This window comes from Taudactylus pleione, unplaced genomic scaffold, assembly GCF_031769625.1.
Source record: "Taudactylus pleione unplaced genomic scaffold, aTauple2 ptg000634l, whole genome shotgun sequence".
Classification (NCBI taxonomy): Eukaryota; Metazoa; Chordata; class Amphibia; order Anura; family Myobatrachidae; genus Taudactylus; species Taudactylus pleione.
In genome coordinates this window covers 2,180,701-2,204,381 of record NW_028285036.1, presented here as the reverse complement: position 1 = coordinate 2,204,381, position 23,681 = coordinate 2,180,701, and the positions used below count along the sequence as shown (strand labels likewise).

The 23,681-nt window shown below is 46.6% G+C and overlaps 1 protein-coding gene across 4 annotated transcripts in view; it reads left to right on the top strand.

Moving 5' to 3' along the window:
- The window catches only part of RASSF8 (Ras association domain family member 8), an 80,662-nt gene that overhangs the window by 8,550 nt on the left and 48,431 nt on the right, over positions 1 to 23,681 (top strand). The window contains exon 1 of one of the 4 annotated variants that reach the window (XM_088454859.1): positions 22,972 to 22,993. The exons of the other annotated variants lie outside the window; for them this stretch is intronic. The gene's annotated coding sequence lies outside the window, so the exon portion shown is untranslated. Of the gene's footprint in view, positions 1 to 22,971; positions 22,994 to 23,681 lie in introns of those variants that run through there. 4 annotated transcript variants of the gene reach the window in all.

Sequence of the window (23,681 nt, the reverse complement as noted above, 5' to 3'; positions counted from 1 at the left end):
GATTTTTTTTATTTATTTTTTTTTCCCTCAGTGTCGTAAAAAAAAAATAAAAAAAATTAAATACTTAAAATGTATTACATCAGCAATGAGTTAATTCTTAATTATAAATGGTGGAACTTGAGTTTTTTTTTTTATTATTATTTTTGCTTATTTTTCCCCCGCCCCCCCCTACCCATGTGACCTCCTCACTGCAAACACTGACTATTAAATAATCCTTTCATGTTGAGACTTTGTTTACATTTCAGATAAGATGGCCAAGAACAATGGGGTGGGCCTGTTATAGTTGCTGGCCGTGACTATCTGATAAGTTCAGGCCCACCTGCAGCGGGGGTAGTGGGTTTATGGTGCGAGAGGGGGAAAAATGTCGAAATTTTTTTTCAATCGCTACTGCCGATGCTGCATGTATCATTGGTGTTTGTGTAATGTAAGCGCAGTACAGTCACAGTCTGTTAGTCTGTGATTGGGTGGTGATGTCACACAGAGGGCGTAGTGCGGTCACACAGTCATTGTAGCAGGTTAGCCTGTGTTCGGATGGTGATGTCACACAGAGGGCGTAGTGCGGTCACACAGTCTGTGCAGCAGTTTAGTCGGTGATAGGGTGGTGATGTCACACGGGGGGGTAGTGCGGTGTCAGCTTCTGTTGCAGTTTAGTCTGTGATTGGGTGGTGATGTCACACAGTTTATGTTGCAGTTTAATCTGTGATTGGATGGTGATGTAACACAGGGAGGGTAGTACTGTCACACAGTTTATGTTGCAGTTTAGTCTGTGATTGGGTGATGTCACACAGGGTGGGTAGTGTGGTCACACAGTTTATGTTGCAGTTTACTCTGATTGGGTGGTGATGTCACACAGGGTGGGTAGTGCGGTCACACAGTTTATGTTGCACTTTAGTCTGTGATTGGGTGGTGATGTCACACAGTTTATGTTGCACTTTAGTCTGTGATTGGGTGGTGATGTCACACAGTTTATGTTGCACTTTAGTCTGTGATTGGGTGGTGATGTCACACAGAGTGGGTTGTGCGGTTCCACAGTGTGTGCAGTAGGGATGTGCAGGCTCGGTTCTACTCGGTTCCGTTCGTTTTTTTTTCCCGAATCTTATTGGGTTTCAGCTGTCAACTGTGCAGCAGGTTAGTCTGTTATTGGGTGAGCCACTCGTCGTCCAGTGCTTAGAGACGCACACATCTCACATCCGCCGCTCACGCACAAAACCGGAAGCCTTGAACGCAGATCAGACACCCCTCAGCCTTGTGAATAAGTCTAAGCTGTCGTAGACACAGCCGGTCTCCACGCACGCAGGGGGCTCTCCTGCTGCCAGCAAGATCGCAGTGGCTAATTCATTGACGGCCAGAAAACAGCGTTTAAACTGTCAGACACACCTGCGTTTCTCTATCCACCCCCCCCCCCCAGTTACTTCCCCTAAACGGTGACCACCTGTCACTCACTTGGCAAGTGACTCCTCTGTGTGAGCGTAATTCAATCGCTGCCCCTACGCAATGCGCCTTACACGCATGCGTGATAGCTAACACTCGCTCTAGCTGCATAAATATCTGCATTACATCCACATCTGAATCAAGCCCAATGAGCGATGATTTCCTACTGTATTAAATGGTATTATGCGCAGCGGGGCAATGCAGTGACGACCGGTGGCACATCGCCAAGAATTGAGTTGCCCCCCGTGCAGTCACTGACCCCATTTAGCAGATATTGTACTCATGAGAAGGACCTAGCGGCATCGCTCCGTACCTCGTGCCTCAGAAATTATTGCTAGTTTCTGGTAAATTCCTACAATCGCAAACTGGTATACTGCAAATGGTAGTAAGAAAAACGGAATACTACACGGGACATGAGAGGAGTGCCAAGACCCAAATCGTTTACAGTCTAGTGGATAGGTCCTGTACACAGCGCAGTTTGTTGGTGCAATCTAATACAAATGTACTGTATATTCTGTGGCCAGGGGGTTTATTCTCTTTTTGCAAGTACACATAGAGAAGTACTTTTTAGGGTCATCTGCGTTCACCCAAGAAGTTTGTCAGCCAACACGTGTCATAGGCGATACCTCCTTGCCTGTTAGTCCTCCCTGAGAACCTCCCGTGTCTTCCTAAAATATATGTAGGGGTCTATTTACTAAGCAGTGTTAGGAGACAGAGTGAAAAGTGATAAGGTGCCAGCCAAATGTCGGAGAGGTGCCTGCACAACATTAAGCTGATCTCCGGAGAGATGGGTGTTATGGAATATAAGGGATCGTGTAAAGTTGGGGCAGGTCGGGATTTCTGCGTGATTTCGGCGAGATAGTCGCTACATCTTCCTGTTTCAGAGCCGGGCACGATGCTGTTCCTGTACACTGTAACGCCACAACTACCCCCAAAGCGCTAGTTAGGTGGATTCGAGCATAAAACTGCTAGTTATTGGATTACCGCGCGGGCAATTGAATAGCTCCGGGCACTTAACCCGGGAGCTACATCCCCCCGTGAAGAGAATTGAATTCCCCCCCGCAATGTTGTCATTGTTGAACACGTCGAATTGTTCAATGTTAACATAACGGTGTTGACATTCTAACATCAACCTAATGTTTGCCCGACATTGTGATTGTCTGCAAACTATACCAACCTCCCATAGGCGTTGCCCATGGAAAATATCCTGTTCTTCACCAGTCATGCAGAGCAATGATGGGCGTCCGGCACTAAGGGGTCTAGTTACTAAGCAGTGTTAGGAGACAGAGTGAAAAGTGATAAGAAAGTGATAAGGTACCAGCCAATCAGCTCCCAACTGTCATTTTTCAAACACAGCCTGTGAGATGACAGTTGGGAGCTGATTGGCTGGTACCTTATCACTTTCTTATCACTTTTCACTTTGTCTCCTAACACTGCTTAGTAACTAGACCCCTTAATTTCTCCTTATACCTGATTGAAAACCGCTTACACATCCTGTCCATGCTGATGTCTGTGAATGTTAGATGACAGTTCCAGCCACAGTTTGGCGGAGTTTCAGAGTCACTTAGATAAATTCGTGTCCATCCCCAAGAGGGACAGTAATATGATTTTTATCCTCTGTCACCGTAGAATGCGAGAGAAGTGCGTCCTGCTGACATGTCGTCTAGACGTCTCGTTCAGCGGCAAGGGAGGAGGGCTATGCTGCTTTTTTTTTTTTTTTCCCATCCTGGTCATTTTCTTGCCGAGTCCGACTGCAGAAATGATGGCAAACGCTGTGCAGATAAAATAGGATGAAGACCGTGTAGACAGTCTGATTTACTAAGCATGCATTTAGGTTCCCAGTTTGCACTAAATCACCGCCCCCCCAATCCAGACGCTGTTAAGTAGAGCGATAAAAGGAGCCGGTTGCTGAGGTCCTCTGTACATTTGTTTTGTAAAAGAGATCCAAGGAGTAAGTGACCAAACTCTGATCAGTTTAGACAATGGGCAGTAAATAAAATGTATACGCTTGTCCTGAGCTACATGAGGGGAGTAGAAGTTAGGCATTAAGCTCTCCTGGATAAGAAAGCCTCTTGAATTTAGGGGATGGGTTTACAAAGCGATGACCTTAAACACGCCGCGCCTTGCGCTTAATGTTTGTGCCACTTTAAAACTCGAGGTCACCCGCAGACGCCTCGGAAATGTAATCCTTCATTTTGTTTTTTTAAAGTTGCGCTGCACGATGAAAGCAGAAACGCAATGCAAACCGTATCTATGTATTTCATAAGTATAAATATACTCCGTGCCGTTACGTGTTCCTGACCTTATGAGAAATAGTACGGTTCTTATTTATTTTCCCAATTGTAAAGCGCAACGGGATATTCTGCACTATATGAGAAACTGTTAATAAATAAATACATTTTCCCACGTCCTGTTGCAGTATATCCCATCTGCACTTAATATTACGATAGACCTAAACGACGCTGTATTTCTTAAGCTGGGCGCACACTGTACGATGTGTGTGTGCCCAGCGACGGCACGGCGCGATGGAAGGATATATCGTGCCCCGGCCGCACACATAATGCGATCCTGTGTACGACCGCGCGATATATCGTTACAGGTTGCATTTAGCAGCATGGCGTCGTACATTGCATCGTCCCATCTGCTATGAGAGGACAGCAGATGGGGACGCTGCGATAAGCGACCCGCGTGCACGCACAACAGAGCGTACACGCTATACAAGCCACGCGGTATATCTTATAGTGTATACCCAGCTTTACAGTTCAGCCAATAAATATACAGCGAGCGTGTGTCGTTATAAGGTAAATAATTTACCTAAAATTACTGATGTGTTTATCCTTCATCAGACCTCGCCAGCCGACGGTCGGCTTTATTTCTTCAATGAAACGAGTCAAACGGAAAATATCTAGCTGGTAACCATTTGTAAACCTGGGTGTTTGGTTTGTAGTCTCAACAATTTCATGAATACCGTGTATATGTTGGCGGTCTGGGACATCGCGTCATGATCCGCATTTGTTCAGCGTATCTCACAATTTGACAACGTACTTTTGTACGTGTGTGTGTGTGTGTGTGTATGCATGTGGTAGGGAATCTAGATTGTAAGCGCCACTGGTGCAGGGACTGATGTAAATATCTTCTGTAAAGCATCGCGGAATATGTGTGCGCTATATAGAGAATATTAAATATGAATGCTCCTTGCATTCCCCCCTTGTGCTGTATGCATGACATTTTGGGTTACTTTTTAGTTAAGTAATAATCCAATCCTCTCCCCCTTTTATATGTCAGTTTAGAGACCCTGCAGACTGATGCTGTACCAGCGCCTGGGAGATTGTGTTGGGTATAAACAGGTGCCCCCCGCTCTGTCCCTGTCTGTGCTGACGTAACTTGCTGGGTAATGACGTGAGGGCCGAGCTGTGAGTGTGTCTATGTGTTTACCCCGTGCAGTGCTGAGCCCGGCAGAATATCCCTTGGCTCAGTAAAATCCTGGATTACTGTCCTGTTGCTGTCATAGCGTTTTGTGCACAGGGTCAGAATTTGAACAATACCAGCCATACAATGCGGCCGGTGATTGCTCCCTAACCATTGTCCTGTGTTACCACGGCTATAAAACATCCCGCACAGGATGGACGGTTGTGATATCACTTCCAGCTCTCGTCTGTTGCGTTCAGGGTTGCGGATAAACACACAGATGTGTTTTGACACAAATCGGGACATTTATCCGACATATAATTAGGATTTAAATGTTTTTTTTTTTCCTTATTTAAAAAAATAAATAAAAAATCAGGGATGCTCTCTAACACATGTACGATTGGGGAATATAGCGGACAGCGATATATACACGCGCAGGCGACCAGCTACTAACACGGACAAATGTGGGAGAGGGGCCTGCACAACATTAAGCTGATCTCCGGAGAGATGGGTGTTATGGAAAATAAGGGAGCGTGTAAAGTTGGGGCAGGTCGGGATTTCTGTGTGATTTCGGCGAGATAGTCGCTACATTTAAAGGTTTTGCTTTATAACTAGTTGTAGCTAAGTCTAATGGCTATACCGCCAGGACCAGCACATCGCAACCTATTTACTGGTCTATTTACTAAGCAGTGCTAGGAGACAGAGTGGAAAGTGATAAGGTACCAGCCAATCAGCTCCCACTGTCATTTTTCAAACACAGCCTGTGAGATGACAGCTGGGAGCTGATTGGCTGGCACCTTATCACTTTCTTATCACTTTTCACTCTGTCTCCTAACACTGCTTAGTAAATAGACCCTTAGTCCTCATTCTAGCACACTGCACCTTTCAAACCCTGTGCAGTTCCTCTTCCCTGCCTGGGGTGTCGCTCTCTGCTCAGGTGCTTCTAGCACACTCAGTTGATGCAGCAAATTGCTGAGATACAGACGGGAGTTTGCTAGAAGCACCAGAGCAGGGAGTGACACCCCAGGCAGGGAGAGAGGAACTGCATGGGGTGTGACAGGTGCAGGGTGCTAGAATTAACAGTACTATTACCTGAGGGCCTTGGGGGAGATAAATGAGAGGAGCTTGTAATGCAGGGAGTGAATTGCGAGGTCTATTAGGGTACAGAGGAGCCATTGGCTATCTGATACACTCCAGGGGCTGCGCTGGGTGGCCGTCTGACCTTACAAAGGGCCACTCATTACTCTTTATCTCTGTAATACTTTATAATAATACATGTAATAAAAGAAAGCTTAAACAATAGTTACAGTACATGCTATGGCAAATAAAGCTGACCATAAAGGAGGAAGGAGCTTGGGGTTGTAGGCCGCCTGTTGCCCATCAGTGGCGCAGAGGCCGTGCCGGAATGTCATTACAGGTCAGTGGATTAAAGTAGGGCACTAGGGAAGTCTATGTTGTCATTAATACCTGTGTAATTCCTGGAGGTAACACAGTCACAGGCAGCAAAAGGAATGGGGGTCTTCCGAACAGGGTGGGCACCAGGCAATCGGGTGTGGATCAGCAGATAGACAGTAAAAAGGTCGACAGTATCTAGATAGACACCAGATGTTAGACAGTCAATAGGTCGACTGGGACAAAATGTCGACACACGAAGGGTCCATATGTAAGAAGGTAGACAGGTACAAATGGTCAAAAAATCAAAACAAAAATGGTCGACACGTGATTTTTTGTTGTTGCTGTTTTCTAGTTCTAATATTCACCCTAACCTTTCCCTTGGTGCCTGACCCTAACTGTCAGGGTAAGTGCCTAAACCTAACCCTTAAAAAAAACTATTTCACAATTTATTTATTTTTGTAATGACCTTTTGACACTGTCGATCATTTGTACCTGTCGACATTCTTACATGTCGACCTTTTGTCCCAGTCAACCTATTGACTGTCTAACATCTGGTGTCTATATAGACGGTGTCGACCTTTTTACTGTCTATCTACAGTCCGGAACCCAAGGCGATCCACCAGAGTTTCTTCTAGTTGTGGTGAGGGGGATCTTTATCAGGCATTTTGTTATAACGACAATACAGCGCTCACTTAATGTATTTGTTACCAAGAGCATCAGGTCACGTTGTAATCAAGTGCATCTGAGAAGAGGCTAGTTCGGAATTCCCACCACCGACATTACTTCCAGCGCGCCACGGCAGACGGACAGCTCTTATAACGCAAAGATTCCGTGTTACGCTCAGGCTTGTATACAGGGGGCTTGATTTGACACCAGCGGAATGCATCAAACTAGGCCACAATTAATGCCTGGGGCCGAAGTGCTTCTCTGCGGGTTTCAGCTGAAATGGAAAAACTGCACTACAGCATGGCGAGCTTTACAGCGAATGTTAGTGGCGCTTTACATTTTAAGCAGAAACCCGCCAAGAAGTGGTGGTCTGTAAATATAGCCCATGAGGATAATACAAAGTGCTGGATTCATCAGCGTTCACTTAGTGGTTCGGTTGTCCCTGTGTACAAAATCTGCATTTATTTTATTTATTTTGCATTGTTTTGCAATTTGGTGAGGTGTGCTACACAGTAACACTTGTATGCCCAGGTCTTTGCTCTCTAATGCCGCTAAGGGCTGCTTAGAAGCCCGGCAGTCTGATTGTAATTATTGTTAAAGTGGAGAATGTATCCACATTGCAGATACTAGTGTATGTACTATGGGAGTCACCCCGTGTTTTTATGTCAGAACTTTCTCTCGCCCGTGCAGATTGGGTTAATTTTTTTATTTGCTTGGTTTCTTTGGTGAACAGGGCGCTGTAGAACTTTTAAAAAATATTTATTTTTATTTTTTTCTACAATTAATTGGAGACTGCTCAAAAAATTGGGAGGATATGTTCTTTGGATTTGAAGCCGGTGGGTGAAGGGAAAAATACCGGCCTTGGTTGGTTGGCTTAGGGACTTCCCAATCACCCAGACTCGTCTGTACTGCCCTGAGCGTTGTTAGTTGGAGAACCCCGTTCTCCTAATAAGTTGTCTGAAACTGTCTGCACACAGCACTGGGATATGGGAGATACCATGGACATAATTACATCTGTGTAATAACACTCCAGTTATTACTCCCTGATGGTGTAGCAACGGTAAGTAGTGAGTCCATGTCAGCGGTGGGCAACTGATGGGCCATTGGCCGGCTGCTCCCGATCTGAGTTGCTCGCTGCTTTGTTATAAAGCACTTGGGGTGCTTGTGTGAGAGACGTGTGAAGGACATGTAAGGACTGGAGGTCTATAGGGGCATGTAGGGACTATTACCATACATGTAGAGGTCTGAGGGCGGGCAGGGCTGTTTTGTAGTGTGGGTGGTCTGTGGTGGATTTTTTTGGGGCATGTGGGTGACTTTTGGGGCATACCGCATTCTTTAAATGAGGGGACGGTTTCTGGCCTGTTTAACGGCCGGAGGGTCGCACACGTGGCCCTAGAAACTTTACCCGGTTCCTCGTCACTGGCCTACGTGTTTATGTAGGCAGCGGCTGCACTAACGGCGAGTGACCTTAGAATAGCAGCTCGCGCAGCAGGTTGTTCGAGATTTTCCTGCCCCAGCCTGTATTTCTAGGCACATGCTGACTCGCTTACCTGGAAGTTCTGCACAAAGCCCATATATAACACTTCGGCACGAGAGCGACAGAAGTCCTGCTGTGTTGGGTGTAATATACTGTATAGGTGATCGTTGTTATATACACATTAGCCGAGCATGAGAGCGCTCTAAGAAAGGGTGATCCCTCTGCTTCACCCATTTATTGAATAATTCCCAGTAACTTTTACAAACTTTTTTTGTTTTGGTTTTTTTTTATTGAGGGGTTTGAATCAAAGAGTTGCAGGTTACAAATGTTGTGTATGAAGTCCACATGGGACATTATGATTAAAAAAATAGAGCACTGATGATTTGCAAAATACTTTTACATTTATATATTACATGTGTTATATTGAGCATTATTAAACATTAGATAGTATTGTTTCCAGTTTTCCCTGCACTCAGAACAGCTGTTGCTAGCCTTAGCTCTGCTCTGGTGTTCAGATTTGCAGAACATCTTATTTTACCTGCACGCGCTAACCTACGAGGCTACAGTAAGCTCCGACCGGCTGGAAAAACACATTTGTTCGCCATCCATATTCACTTTACTGGTATAACCTCTCTCACCCCCAAAATGACACAATGGGAATGGGTACCTGGTTTTTGAAAAACAACCTTTATAGTGTTCATTCTAGCACCCTGCACCTGTCACAACCCGGGCAGTTCCTCTGCCCTGCCTGGGGTGTCGCTGTCTGCTCTGGTGGTTCTAGCACACTCGGCTGATGCAACAAACTGCTGAGATACAGACCAGAGTGTGCTAGAGTCAACAGAGCTGAGAGCGACACGCCAGGCAGGGAGGAGGTACTGCACGGTGTGTGGCAGGTGCAGGGTGCTAGAATGAACACTAATTAAAACCTGGCAGTACTTTTTCTCAGGGGCATATCTATAATGGGTGTAGGGTGCGTAGTGCCCACACCGCTCACCCTGCACCCATAGACGATACTTACCTTACCGCCGATGCTACAAAAACCACCGGGAAAATGGCGCCGGCTTCATTTTCCCGGAGATATGTGTATTAGCAGAATAACAGTGAAAATGAAGCAAGTGCCATTTTCCTGGAGATAGATATATACGAATACGCGGAAGACTTTCGCTGGACTCGCTTTTGAAGACCGGCGCAAAACCTCTTGTAAAATGTATTTTATCCTAAACGGAGCAGGAAATGTGGGACTAGGAGATACTTCTTCCTGCAAGTGTAGCGTGCGTACAAATCCAAGCCTCCAGAAATGTTTTTATTGCACAGTATTGAATAATAAGAGGCAACCAAACCCCCGTGCCAGGTCTCCTTGTGTGTTGGAAGTAAATAGTTTCCACTTGGCTGGAAGCATCTGTGTAGCTGTGCATTCCACGGGCCTCTCCCAGCCTCCCCTCTGATCACAGCAGTCTGGGACACTCGTCCGAACGTTACAGAGTAATATCCAGATTCATTTACAGGATATCGATGAACTTTTATCCCCGTGGACCCGTCACCTGCACAACATTAATGGCCTGATCCAACATTCAGTCTAGGAATTCATTAGGACGCAGAGACATCAATGAGGCACGAGGCACTCCTAGGTCGGCTGTTTGTGTTTTTCTTTTTTCTTTTTTTTTTTTTTATAAATAGCTTTGTTCAGTTGCTCCAATGTCCCACACTTATGTGAAACGCATTCATTAGCCAGGGTCCTTGGAGAAAAGAAGTCATGTACAGTAGTTACCTAAATTGCTGAGCAAATAGAAATCTGTGGCGCAGTGAGGGGGCGGCGCAGTTAGGGGGGGTTACTCATTGCCCGGGCCTGTTGGAGAAACTGGGCCAGCTGCTTTGCCCTCTTCAGTACCCGGGCCCTGCTGCTGTCTCAATGGCTTTGTGTATACCGATAGCGATTACCACTATTAATTCCGAAGCTGGCACTTCAACGGGAATAGACTACAGACCTTGGTGCCCAAATAGGGTGAAATTAGCCCGAGGTTTTGGTTATTCTGGCATGACCGGGATCCTTTTGGTTATTAGCGTTCAGTTTCCAACATGCCTGAGCTGCTCGATTTTGATCACATTATTATGGAAAATATTTTGTATTGCCAGCTATGGCCCGTATTCAATTTGAGGAGAAAAGTCCGGATCCGCGATACTTTTTCGCCGATGACGTCATCTTCGCCTGTTTTTGCTTTCACCCCGTATTCAATTTGAAAGACTTTCCGCCTAGGCAGAAAGTCAATGCAATGTACTAGGCGAAAAAAGTTTCGCCTATGAATGGATGGTGGAAAAAAGTGCAGAATTGGGGTTTTGGGGTGCAACGTTGTGGGAACCCCTGTGCAGCCTTCAGACAGTCCCCCAAAGGTAAACTGTGTCAAAAAAAAAAAAAAAACACTTAAGGACACCCCAAAAAATGACTTTGAAAAATGGGGCGAGAAAAAAAAATGGTGGAGGACAAAGTTAAAAACTAGCGAACTTGACTCTGGGGGGGTCCCCAAGTACGCCCCAAGTGTTTTTTTTTGATTGCAGGTGGATTTTTTCAACTTCACTTTAGCAACTTTTAAATATGCTGACCCCCATTTTCATGTACCCCAAATTTGCTGGGATAAGTTATTTTCAGGAAAAATACTCCTGAATACTATTCTGCACCACGTATAGAAAAACGCTATTTAGCAGCTATTGAGCCCGTTTAAAAACACCAAATACCTTCAGCAAGCCAAATTGGGGGGTACCATAGCTAACCCCCATGTAGCTAACCCCCATGTCAGAGCATCTTTTGGAGGGTGTCAGGCTGATTTCTCCAAATCTGACAGTACTTTCCGCCTGTTCACGTTTCGCCGGGTCCCGTTTTCGCGTACTTTCAAATTGAATACGGGGATAAGCGGGCACGTGCGCGATACTTTTCCACCTACAAAACAGGCGAAAAGTCCGGGGCGCGAAAAAGTATCGCTGCTTGGCTCAAATTGAATACGGCTCTATGTATCCAGTGCCATTAGAATATATGATATACTGCTCCTGATTTTTTTTTTGCTATAAAATAAAATTGTCCATGAATTGCAAAAACCGGTCCCAGACAGACATTGCATGACCTTGGAGTCTGCTGTTTTGCAGCGTGACGGTTTCTTCCACAGGGAAAGCCGTGCAAGGACTTAGAGTTTTAGTACAAGGGAATAAACCTCGGAATGACACACAAGTGTTTGCTGCTGGTTCATCTCTCCTGTGACAGCCAGTTGAATTGTTGGGAGATGTGTGAAGAGACTGATCCTCACCCCCCCCCCCCTATCGGTGCTCGCTGCCTTGTTTTGTAGTAACCCGGAGATCTCTCTGCAATGTCACCAAAGCAATCTCCTGTTTTGTCTTCATCATTCTCCTGTGTGTTCGGCTAAGCAGACACCGTCAACCTCTCACACCGAGTACGCACCCGCTTTCGTCTCCGTCTCGCAAAATGCTTTCACAGAAGGCCCGCCCGCTGCCTGCGAGCTTTCATTCCCTAATGTGTTTTCTCGTAATTAAATTTGGTGGCAACTTAATGGCAGATTTTCATGGCGCACGGGGCGACAGATGGCTCATCTAGAGGTATTAAGGCTGATCCGTTAGGAAGGAGGAACACTGCGCATATTAAGCTCCTTGGACCTGACCGCGTTTGGAAGTCACCCGAAAATGCCAGAATTAATGACCCGTCCTTCCTTCACATCAAACCACACGCGTGTGCCATGCGGCATAATGGATATGTTTGGGGCACATGATGATAGAACATCCCCCTTTGCTGGCGAAAGCAGAACCTCCAAGCTCTGCACTGCTTAATCATTCATTTACAGGTCTAAAGTTAATGGCGTATTAATGTCCTTTTTATAGGTGACCAGCTTCGTGCTCCTTTGTAAGAGAACTCATTTGCAGCTTCTCTTTCTAAATCAGTGACCTTTTGACTCTCTGATTCTGATTGGGGGGGGAGTTACTCGGGGCATAATGGCACTTGTAGTTCCACAGCGACTGGAGAGCCGTAGTTCGCTTAAAGCTGAGGTGATAATGTAGTTAATAAATGGTGCTATAACACAGAGCAACTCTTGAGAGAGGTTTGCTTTTATTTAAGACGCTGTACTAGGAAATAGCAGACTCTAGCTACAATGGATTGCGACAGTCTGTTCAAGGCGCAGTCTACCCGACGTGCAAGTGGTCTCGTTGTAGAAATCCCGGCTCGGTAGCACTCACAGGTGTGTATGCTGAGCTTACAATCTATATTCCCTACCACAGGCGCGCACACACGAGTGTGGGAGGAAACCCATGCAAACACCAAGAGCACATACAAACTCTACACAGATAGTCTCCGTGGGATTTATACCCAAGACCTCAGTGCTTTTTTGCACCGTGCTTCTCGGCGGATCTACGAGCTATTCAGAGTCTTATGCAACTTAGCTGCATCTCCACTTGCGGCTAAACGTGTGTAACTGTGCGGCAAAGTGGCGTTCGCACACAGGATAAGCGAGCCGTGGGCACGTGGACAGAATTGCGTGCTACTCAAAGCTGAGATCTGCCAGGTCTTGGAGCGGGTGCTAATGCCCGCTGCTAATGATGGTGGCGGCTCTCACAAGCGGAAGTGTAGGTGCCACGACTCTCAATATAGGCGGAGATCCGCATCTGTTTTTCAAGCAGGCAGTTTGACAGAATTGCGCCCTCAACTAGGAATCCTTCCCTATATCTGTGAATGTTATCAGTACACTACTTGTGTTTGTAGGTTTAGTAGTCCCTTTTAAATCTGCCCCTTTGTGTAGGTTTTTGGTGTTTATTACATATAATCTTAACTTCTATGGAAACTTTTCCGGGTAATTAAATACATTTATAATGAACCCCGCTGTACAAGGTGCACTAGCTGCTGTGATCTCCTGCTTGGCGTCCTTGTGAAGTGCCACAGGCTGTAAGCAAACCAGAGCCGTAACGACTTTTTGGTGCCCTGTGCCAGAAAGAGCATTGGCGCCCCCCTCATTTTTCAATGGGACATAATGCACCCAAATAAGGGCCATGGTCTCATGGGGAAGGGCCAGGGAAGAGATAGGGGGAGGCCAGGAGATGCTGGGGATAAATAGGGACATAATATAGTGCACCTGAGAGAGGGCCATGGCCTCATGCGGAAGGGCCAGGGAAGAGATAGGGGGAGGCCAGGAGATGCTGGGGATAAATAGGGACATAATATAGTGCACCTGAGAGAGGGCCATGGCCTCATGGGGAAGGGCCAGGGAAGAGATAGGGGAGGCCAGGAGATGCTGGGGATAAATAGGGACATAATATAGTGCACCTGAGAGAGGGCCATGGCCTCATGGGGAAGGGCCAGGGAAGAGATAGGGGAGGCCAGGAGATGCTGGGGATAAATAGGGACATAATATAGTGCACCTGAGAGAGGGCCATGGCCTCATGGGGAAGGGTCAGGGAAGAGATAGGGGAGGCCAGGAGATGCTGGGGATGAAATATGAGGAAGCTACAAGGGAGAATGATAATAAACAGAAATTTGACAGGCCCAAACAGCGCCCCCTGACCTGTGGTGCCCTCTGCCATGGCACCAGCCGCACTACCCTAGCTACGGCCCAGAAGCAAACACTGTGCTTCCGATCATATTGTCAACATTTTGCAGGTGTCGACATTCATGGTGTCGACAAACTCAATGTCGACGTTGACAGAATACCGAGATAGGAATTGTATGCCCGCATTATGTTCCCATTAGGGATAGACTCGCACTAAAAAGATCCTGGGGGGAATTTAGTTCTCATTGCAGGGATGTAGCTCCCACAGCTATTAAATTGAATGAGCTGCACCCAGCACTTAAGCCATGAGATGGACCTTACCATGGCTAATGCCCAGGGCTTAGTCGAAGTAAGCTGCATCTTCCTGTTTCAGTGCCGGGCACGATGCTGTTCCTGCACACGGTAACGCCACAACTACCCCCAAAGCGCTAGTTAGGTGGGTGCAAGCATAAAACTGCTAGTTATTGGATTACCGCGCGGGCAATTGAAGAGCTCCGGGCACATAACCCGGGAGCTACATCCCCCCCGTGAAGAGAATTGAATTCCCCCCTGCAATGTTGTCATTGTTGAACACGTCGACTTGTTCAATGTTAACATAACGGTGTCGACATTCTAACATCAACCTAATGTTTGCCCGACATTGTGATTGTCTACAAACTATACCAACCTCCCATAGGCGATGCCCATGGAAAATATCCTGTTCTTCACCAGTCATGCAGAGCAATGATGGGCGTCTGGCACCAAGGGGTCTAGTTACTAAGCAGTGTTAGGAGACAGAGTGAAAAGTGATAAGGTGCCAGCCAATCAGCTCCTAACTGTCACTTTTCAAACACAGCCTGTGAGATGACAGTTGGGAGCTGATTGGCTGGTACCTTATCACTTTCTTATCACTTTTCACTCTGTCTCCTAACACTGCTTAGTAACTAGGCCCCCAAGTCTCCACCGAAGTTCCACCAGCTCTTCCTGCTCTATGGTCAGATGTGCTTGTTATAGCTTGTAACACTTGTGCAAAATGCCGACTGATGTTGTTACAGACAGGTGTACGTTCCTAGGCTTCTCACTTTCTTTTATTTAAATGTGTTGTTTTATCCTTACTTCTTTTTAAATTCATTTTATTATTTCTGTAAGTTTTCTGATCTGCTGGGGCGTGCTGTATAATCTTTCTAACAAAAAACTTTTAGCGCTGAAATATCTCCTGTTGATGCAAATCTTCCTGCAGCAGTTTAAAAGTGGGGTAAATGGCAAAACCCCACATAGACAATAATAGGACATATATGAGCACTTCTAGGCAAGAATGGAGTAAAACGTGCACCTTTTAGTAAACCACCCCCTAAACCAATTTTAGTGTTCTCACTGTACAAAATTAATGAGGCCGTCTAACTTTTTGTGTTGTTGGGGGGAGGGGGGTTGCTGGATTAGTGTTCCCGTTCCCCGAGGAGAAGTCTGCTAATCTGGGCAGAACTGCTGCTTAGAACTGAGAACATTCCAAATGAAGCCGTCCAACCCCCCCTCCGTCCAAAGTTATCAGGGCGCCACTATTACAGCGCTGCCGGGTGAGGTGGTCGCTGGCTCTCCGTACAGAGCTATCCAGGGGGACGGAAGATTTAGGTATCTGTAGGACAGGTGTAGACAACTTGTAGCTCTCTGACCATTGTGGAAGTAAAACTACCAGCATGCTTTGCTGCGTTTAGCTATCTGATCATTTTGTTCTCGTACAGGTGCCGATATTTGGGCAATTTTGCACTTATCCGTACAATTTGGCCACTCACATGGGTAGTCTGACCAAAGGCCCAGATCCCATTGGCCTCCATGAATGCGTGTTGGCAATGCCCGCCCACGCGTATACCAATAGCGGTAACTGGCCGGCTGTATTTTTATCCAGGAAAAGTTGCGATCCAGGCTGGCATGGGGGCTCATTTGCTCCACTCTCGGCCCGATCTGCCAACAAAATTGCAACAATCTAGGTGAAGGTTCAGCGAATCTATCAACGCCATCTGCGAGTGATGAACGGGAGCTTTCTGCTGGGCCGTGATTTCATTTGCAGTCTCCTCTATGCATTTTTGCAGCTGTCAATACAGGATCTGGAAGAAAGCTCCCCCGCATTAGTTGTGCAAATAACTAGGGTTTATGTATGCTAATATAATCCGACACACCCCAGAGTCAACAATTAGAAGTTCATCTTGCACATCTTGTACATTACAACACTAGTGAGATTGTGGTCTATTGCACTGACCTGGATTGAATGTACAGACCAGCAATGGCTTCAATTGCGATTTACCTCCAGACCGCATGTTGTGTGCGTTTATCAGGTCCGTGTGTGGCCTCACTGTTGGCTCCTGACACTTTTGTGCACAGCGGGTATTTCGGGTTAGTATATGGGCAGTAGACCCCCGTACACAGAGTTCCAGTGCCTGGTCCCGGGTCGCTAGCGAAGCGTCCACATCTGCCATTTTTCATACTGCGCATGCTCTTGAGTCAAACACGAACATCTCTGAGAAACTTCCGGCTATTCACAGTATCGCGGGGACTGAACCACATCATCACCTGCGTTGGCACCGGGGATAAGGGCGTCGTGGGCGTGCAGACGGAGTTGCGGGCTGTTAGGGGATGAAAACACGCAGAGATCCGGCAAATTTCAAATGGGTCTCTTTCACCCAAGATAGGACCGGTGCAATTGCGCGCTAACAGCGGTTACTTTCGCAAGTGAATGTACAGGGGCAGCGCCGCCGACTCCGAATACAGACGGAGATCCGCATCTACTTGCAAGCTGGCGATGTGGCCCGAATGCGCACAGCTCACAATCTACCCCCCTCGTTTACATCTGTTCCTAAATGTCACTAGGGAACCCTATGATATAGTAATCCTCCCTCCTCTTCTCTTCTGAAACGCAACAAAGCTTTATCTAAGGGGTAGGCAACGTGTTGCATTCCCTGCTGTTGTTGAACTACATGGTCATTCATGCACTGGAAAGTAAGTGTGGGACTTGATGTTCCACAACAGCTGGAGATGCTGCCACTGGGAGGAATTGCTGAATATGTAGTCCCACAGCTAGACTGGGATACAGGTGTGTGCAGACGCCTTGTTCTATATGATGGGGCTGTTATGTAACCGTACAGACACGATGCTTTACATAACATCCACTAACATGTATACATCCGCTGTCCAGTCCGTGTTCTCCAGGTGGTCCACGCTGCAGAGGGATCAGGGAATGTCACTGTAACCACACTCGGGGTTTCTCATCTGTAACTAGGTAATGTACTGGCAGGTGAATCCGTTCCTGCGGTGTAGAAGTGCGCTACTGTTGCTATGCACGTCTGAAAGCTTGTGGGGTTGATCCGTCTGAAATATAGATTTGTCTGTTCTGTTGGCACGTACTTCCAAAGGTGTATTCTATTCCATAGCTGTAATGGTCAGACATTTCTTTAGATCTGCAAAGCCCTCTTGTCTATAATGCACGCCTCGGAGGACAGACGTTCAGTCCCCTGTAAGAAGTGTGTGTACAGATTCCTAGGCCTTATTGCATAAAGGCATCTGTATCAGAAAGCCGGCGACTGTTGGCGAAAAAGCGGCCAGGATTACGTCCACTTTACGTGCAGCTCGAAATCGGGCTCAATGACTCTTATCTATCTTCAGTTATGCCAAGTTCCCAAAGCAATGACAATATTGTAATTATTGCTGTTGATCTGGTTGTTATTGGGCTTATAATGTGGTCATTATGGGGTCCCTATACGCAGGGAACACACCACTGTGGTGCCTTCTGCATGTATGTTTGTGGTGGTGATGATGTAGCTGTGTTTGCTAGGCTTTAGTGGGAGCACCCGGCACCTAACCGCAGTGCGGCCATTTTGTCGTCTAAACTATTATTCATGAGGAGAACGCAGCCTCTCTGTTCACGAGGAGCCAGTTCCTCTAGCTTAGAGCCCAGTTGGTGCCGCTGGTTCTTGGGGCCTGTACTCAGGAGTTTTGGTCCGGCCCTCCCTCCAAACTGGCTTCCTAAGAAGACTGCAGAGAGAGACACCAACATGATCTTTAATTAATGATCTGAATAATCCCCCTGGTCCTGTAATGAGAATACCAGATTACATTTTTAGGAAGGGACAATATAATAATAATAAAAAAAATCCAATTACCCCATCCCCCCCTTCAAAGGCAGACTTTAAACTTAAACTGGGTACGCCTATATCGCCTTTGAAAAATATTGTTATGATCTTTATGAAAAGTCGCCTCCACGCATGAAGTCAGGAAGCGTATTTTTGGTTATTAACTTATAAAGATAAGCAGATTGCGGTCAGAGGAGTAACTAGTAGCCTATGGCTGACAATAAGCTTTTCTGGGTCTTGAGCGCGCAGTCGCCCATGTGAAAACAAGACGCCCTTTGATTTAAATGGTACTTTTGAACGGTCGGGCAAATTTACAGGCTCTTCTCCTCCTGGGTCAACTGGACTAATGTGCTTCTGTGGATTGTGCTAGATCTTTTTATTACGTTGCAGTGACTTTCATTATGCACAGACGATAATGGGTGTGGTGTGTGTATAGAAATAGTTTGCCCTAATTAGTGGGGATGAGGAACAGATGACAGTAATTTGGATTCTGCGTCGTATGCAATCGGTGACTGACTGCAGTCGCTTCTCGCCTCACAGAGGTAGAATATGGACGTCTGATGCCGCACAGAGCGAGATCCTAAAACAAGTCGCCTTGCGCTGCGAGGGTGAGTCACGTCCTCACTGTTAGCATTCCGCACTCATGTCTCATCGCACAGTTTCCCAAGTGGTAGCCGCACAGACCCCCCCCCCCCCCTGTTCCCCGGGCTATGTTTTGACAGAAGCCCTTCCTATTAAGGATTTCTTTTTTTTCCTGCTATGTCCCGCTGATCTCACAATGTTCCAATAAGCCCCTGTATCCTTATGTCACCATAGATTAGAAGGACATGTTTATAACAGGAGGCTCCGTAGGCATTAGAAAATAATATGCAAAGTGTAATGCTTTAGGTAACCTACAGATGTGTCCTTGTACGCATTGGGGGCGATTCAATTCATCGGGAATGGAATAGTGCCACGAGGGAGATCCAGGAGCCATTAAATTGAGCGCGCTGTTAAGTTGGACTAACTATTTCTTCTAGAAATCCGAGAAAAGTGCCTGCCACGAGGCTGTTTTCTGACAGCCCCGCGGCCAACACTTTAGTCAGAGAATGGCGGTTCTCGCGACTAAATACCCAGGTTAAGTTGCAAGAACCAACATTCTCCAACTTAACTGCTTCCCGTCGGAGTAAACATTGCGGTGAATTTAATAGCTCCAGTAGCTCCCTCCCGGCGCTGTTCAACTCCCGCTGAATTGAATTGCCCCCATTAGCGTCTATATGCCATACAGTGAGAAACCTCCAGCGTGACTGGAAAAACCGCCTTTTCCTTTCAATTTTGTATCTTATTCGTGTCGCAGATGTAGCGAAATGCCACTCGGTGTACCGGAGACACCGGGCTGCGACTTTATCCCTTCAGAAATTAATGTTAAACACGTAGAAAGTTGCAGATGAAGCACAATACTATTTGACATGACAAATAGCCGTGTCCGCGGCATCGCAGCACTTCTACATGGATTCCGACACCGTCGCACACAGATGTACAAATGTCACCCACCATATTGATCCGTGTAATCTAGCAAAGTAGTTTTGCCGCTCCCAGTTTTACTTATGGGAATTATGCGCACGTATTGAGCGATTCAAGATGCTCGGCACGGCTGAGTCACCCGTGAGCTGGTGCGCCGAGTGGGTTTGCTTGGCAGGACTGATGCCACAGTGTATTAGGACCCCTCTAAGTTATAGCAGTGGTAGGAGCCACGTGTATCTGGTGTAGAGAAGTATGAGAGAATATGCTTTCGCCTTACAGATCTTTTGGGTAAAAAAAGGGACACGTGCGGACCTTGGTTCAGTGCAATTTTAGGGTCTAACAGGCCACAACTTAATTTAAACAAAATGGTGCTCCTGCACTGTACTTGGCAAGGGACAGCCACCCCACCGATCTGCGCAAGCTTACAATCCTCCGCAGTCGCCGCGGTCTTGTTCCGCAAACCGGCGCGCTTTAGCAGAACTTCAGTACACCTGTGCCGATGCAAGTGGGGATGAGGGCCAGATATCTGTAATGCAACATCGGAGGCGCCATTCCCGGCGGGTGTGGGGCCACGATGACGCGATTCAGAGGCAAAACGCATCGTCAAGCCGTCCGGACCTCCCACTTCACTGAGAAAGTGGGCAGGCACGTGAGAACCTCACAGGCGTCTGGGAGGGCCACCCAAGATCCTGAGGGGTCTCCGGACATTCTAGGAGAGTCGGCAAGTCTGATGTGGAGCCATGTGGGGAGGTTCTGCTGCCTGCACTTAGGAAGTATTGAAGGGGGATTAGATGGGGCCAAGTATTCTACTTTTAGTGCTTAATGAGTCCAACAAGTTTCAAGGCCCTATATAAGAGTAAAATAAACAATTGAGTTTTGGATGCCCAGACTTGGCACATGCCACGTTCACTGTTTGTTTTCAAGCTGGTAAAATTAGTATTAACAAAAAAAGTGAAAGCATTAAATGTACGGAAATGTCCTATGTGCAGAGGTGCGTTACCTGCGTGTCACCTGGAGAGTCCGTGAAACGCGTGTTTTGACCTGGTAGTACCCATACTTTCGCCTACAGCAGTATATATCACTTGTCTGCAAGTGGTTATAGTGCTGAAATTGTTTTACTACTCCCTCTGCCATGAATTGTTGCTCTTTTTATATATAAAAAAAAGAGCAGTACTGAAACCATGGGGGTCTCTCCCTTTAGCCTTACTGATCCCCCATTTTCCAGAGATCTTACCCGGTGTTGGCCGGAAGACTCTTTTAGACCAGAGGGAAGCTCCTGAAATTAAGTTGCTTCTTTAAAACATTGTTGTGAACCTCCCGAAATTACAGCCAGCCTACAGGGGAAGGGGCCTGGGTAAGCCCCAGCTACCCGTCAGGCACATTAGTAAAGGTCTATCTTGTAAATAAACCTTGGATAACATGTTGCAATGAGGCCGATAACTGTATAGCTTTGACGTTGCAGATCTGTCTAGAAATGAGTTTCCTGATCGCAACGCTCCAGATTTCCTCCTGGTACAGTATCTGAGCTGGTCACATCGGCTATAGCTGCAGCTATGTAGCGTAGACCTGGGACTGACTCACTCTTTCCTTCCCTCTCTTATCTGCAGTACATGGCATGTGGTCCTCTATCAAGCATTGCAGATGCTGTGTGTTTGCAGTCAGACCCCTCTTCCTCCCGGGATGTCGGACTCATTGGCCTGAACGCGCACATCAGCCAACTAAATAATTCGATTGTTCTGTCGGATTGGGGCTCATTTGCATCCCTACCGCCATGGCGATCCGAAAGGAGTGCGTCTAGCGAAGTCCTTATTTATAAAGCTCCTCAGACGCTGCCTTTCTGCTCATGGTGCTAACTGCCGTTCAGAGACTTGATTTTATATTTACCGGATTCTATGCGGTGTAATATTCACTAACATCTGCTACAGATTTACACTTCCCCGCACTCTGCAGTGTTTTCTGTACTCGCTGCTATTCTTAGGTTTTATACGTGCTGGATGGGGTTTAGCCAGGACGGCTGGGACATATGTTACGCCGGGCGCAGGGAGGTTTTAAAGAGGAATTGTAATGGAAAATGACTTATGTTAACAACCATTATCTTTTGTTCTGTGTTCGAGAGATGCTTCATTAAAAAGTCATAGGAAAACATTATACTAGATGACGCCTATTACAAAGGGAGTACTCTGAGTTGGTGTGGGTGATTACTAGTATTCTTATTAACGTGTTCCCTTCACGGGAGGAAGACACTTTTTTGTGAGCCGAACTAATATTTTTTGAGAGTTCACATAAGGACCAGTGTAACATTGAAGCGATTGTGCAATATCTCCTCCATACTAAACGCTGCACTTTCTCCTTTGTGTAGTAGACGACAGAATGGATTTTAACAGAGTATGAAATATATTCTGTCTGGCTTCCTGCTGCCTCCATTCCCCTCCTCACATCATGTCACTGCCCCTGTCACATGCAGCCCTGTCCTCACTAACACATCGCTCATCTCCTGATATACTCTGTGCTGCTGGGGACCTGGCTCTTCCCAGTCACATGCAGCCCTGTCCTCACTAATGGTGCATACACACGGTCAGATGAATGATTGAACGATTTTACCAACGATTTGAACGATCTCAGACAGTATTAAAATGAATGGAATCGTCCAAACCTGACTGCAAACTCATCAGATGTCAGATATCGTTATCTGACAAACGTGAACACGCATTGTTCATCGTTACAGGCTCACATGTCAGATTTTCTTTCAGAAATGAATGATTGAATGATTTTTACAATAGTTATCGTGCATATCTGACAGAAAATCTGGCCGTGTATGCACCATAACACATCACTCATCTCCTGATATACTCTGTGCTGCTGGGGACCCTTCTACTTTCAGTATGTAACTCACTGTGGCTTCCTGCTGCCTCCATTCCCCTCCTCACATCATGTCACTGCCCCTGTCACATGTAGCCCTGTCCTCACTAACACATCCCTCATCTCCTGATATACTCTGTGCTGCTGGGGGACCCTGCTCCTCCCACTATATAACTCTCAGTCTGTGACTTCCTGCTGCCTCCATTCCCCTCCTCACATCATGTCACTGCCCCTGTCACATGTAGCCCTGTCCTCACTAACACATCCCTCATCTCCTGATATACTCTGTGCTGCTGGGGGACCCAGCTCCACCATGCTTTTGGCTGTCAGAGATAGGTGCGTGGAGTGGGGAGAGGCAGGGGAGATAGCGTTTTAGGAATAACTCTGTATCTCTTCGCCTCCTGCTGTTGCTCAGTGAAGTTCATCAGAAGGCTCTCCGCTGATGTCTTCTCCAGATGGCGCCTCCCATTGTAATCTTCCAGGCGGCTGACTCATTCTCCCTGATTACAGGAGTTTTTGGACATGTTTAAATATAGTACGAGCCTGATGTATAACGAAGCCAGATTAGTCTGCATCCACTTCAATCAGACTGTACGGGGGAATGACATATAATACAGGTACAGCTCATACATTTGGAGTTTTATTTTATACATATGTATTACAGGCAGTAAATAGTTCTGTGTTTTCATTCTTTTAAATGTCCTGAGCGCCCTCTGTGGTTAAATTATCATGAAAAACTGGGAACAAGTTGCCTATTAATTAGGTCCCCTGTAAGGGGCCTTTACATGCCCCAGAAGTGAATAAATGTAGTTGTCCTAACCACCCCCCCACCCCCCTCTCTAGTTCAACCCATCAGTTCCCTATTGTTAATGTAGCTGGTAGCGCTCCCCGGCTCCGTGCCGGACTCCTGACGTTCTAGGCCGTCTGCAAGGTCGCTCATGATAGGAAACGGTGAAAGGAAACGTTCGGAAGTAAAACTCGTCCACAGCTGATTAGCAGTAACCCCTGCAAGATTCTATAGGGGGAGATGTATCAAACCTTCAGGGGAGGTGAAGCGGCGACGTTGCCGTAGTAACCAATCAGATTCTGTCCTTTATCCAGCACAGTCTATAAAATGACAGTTACAAGCTGATTGGTTGCTATGGGCAACTTCACAACTTTATCGCTCTCTAAAGTTTGATACATCTCCCCCCTATGTCACTAACGGACCTGACACTTTGCTTTTATAGACGCATGGTGGCGTTGTACTATAGCTGATGTCTCATTTTGTGCTGGTAAAGCGACCGCTATGGCAGCTCCCACTCC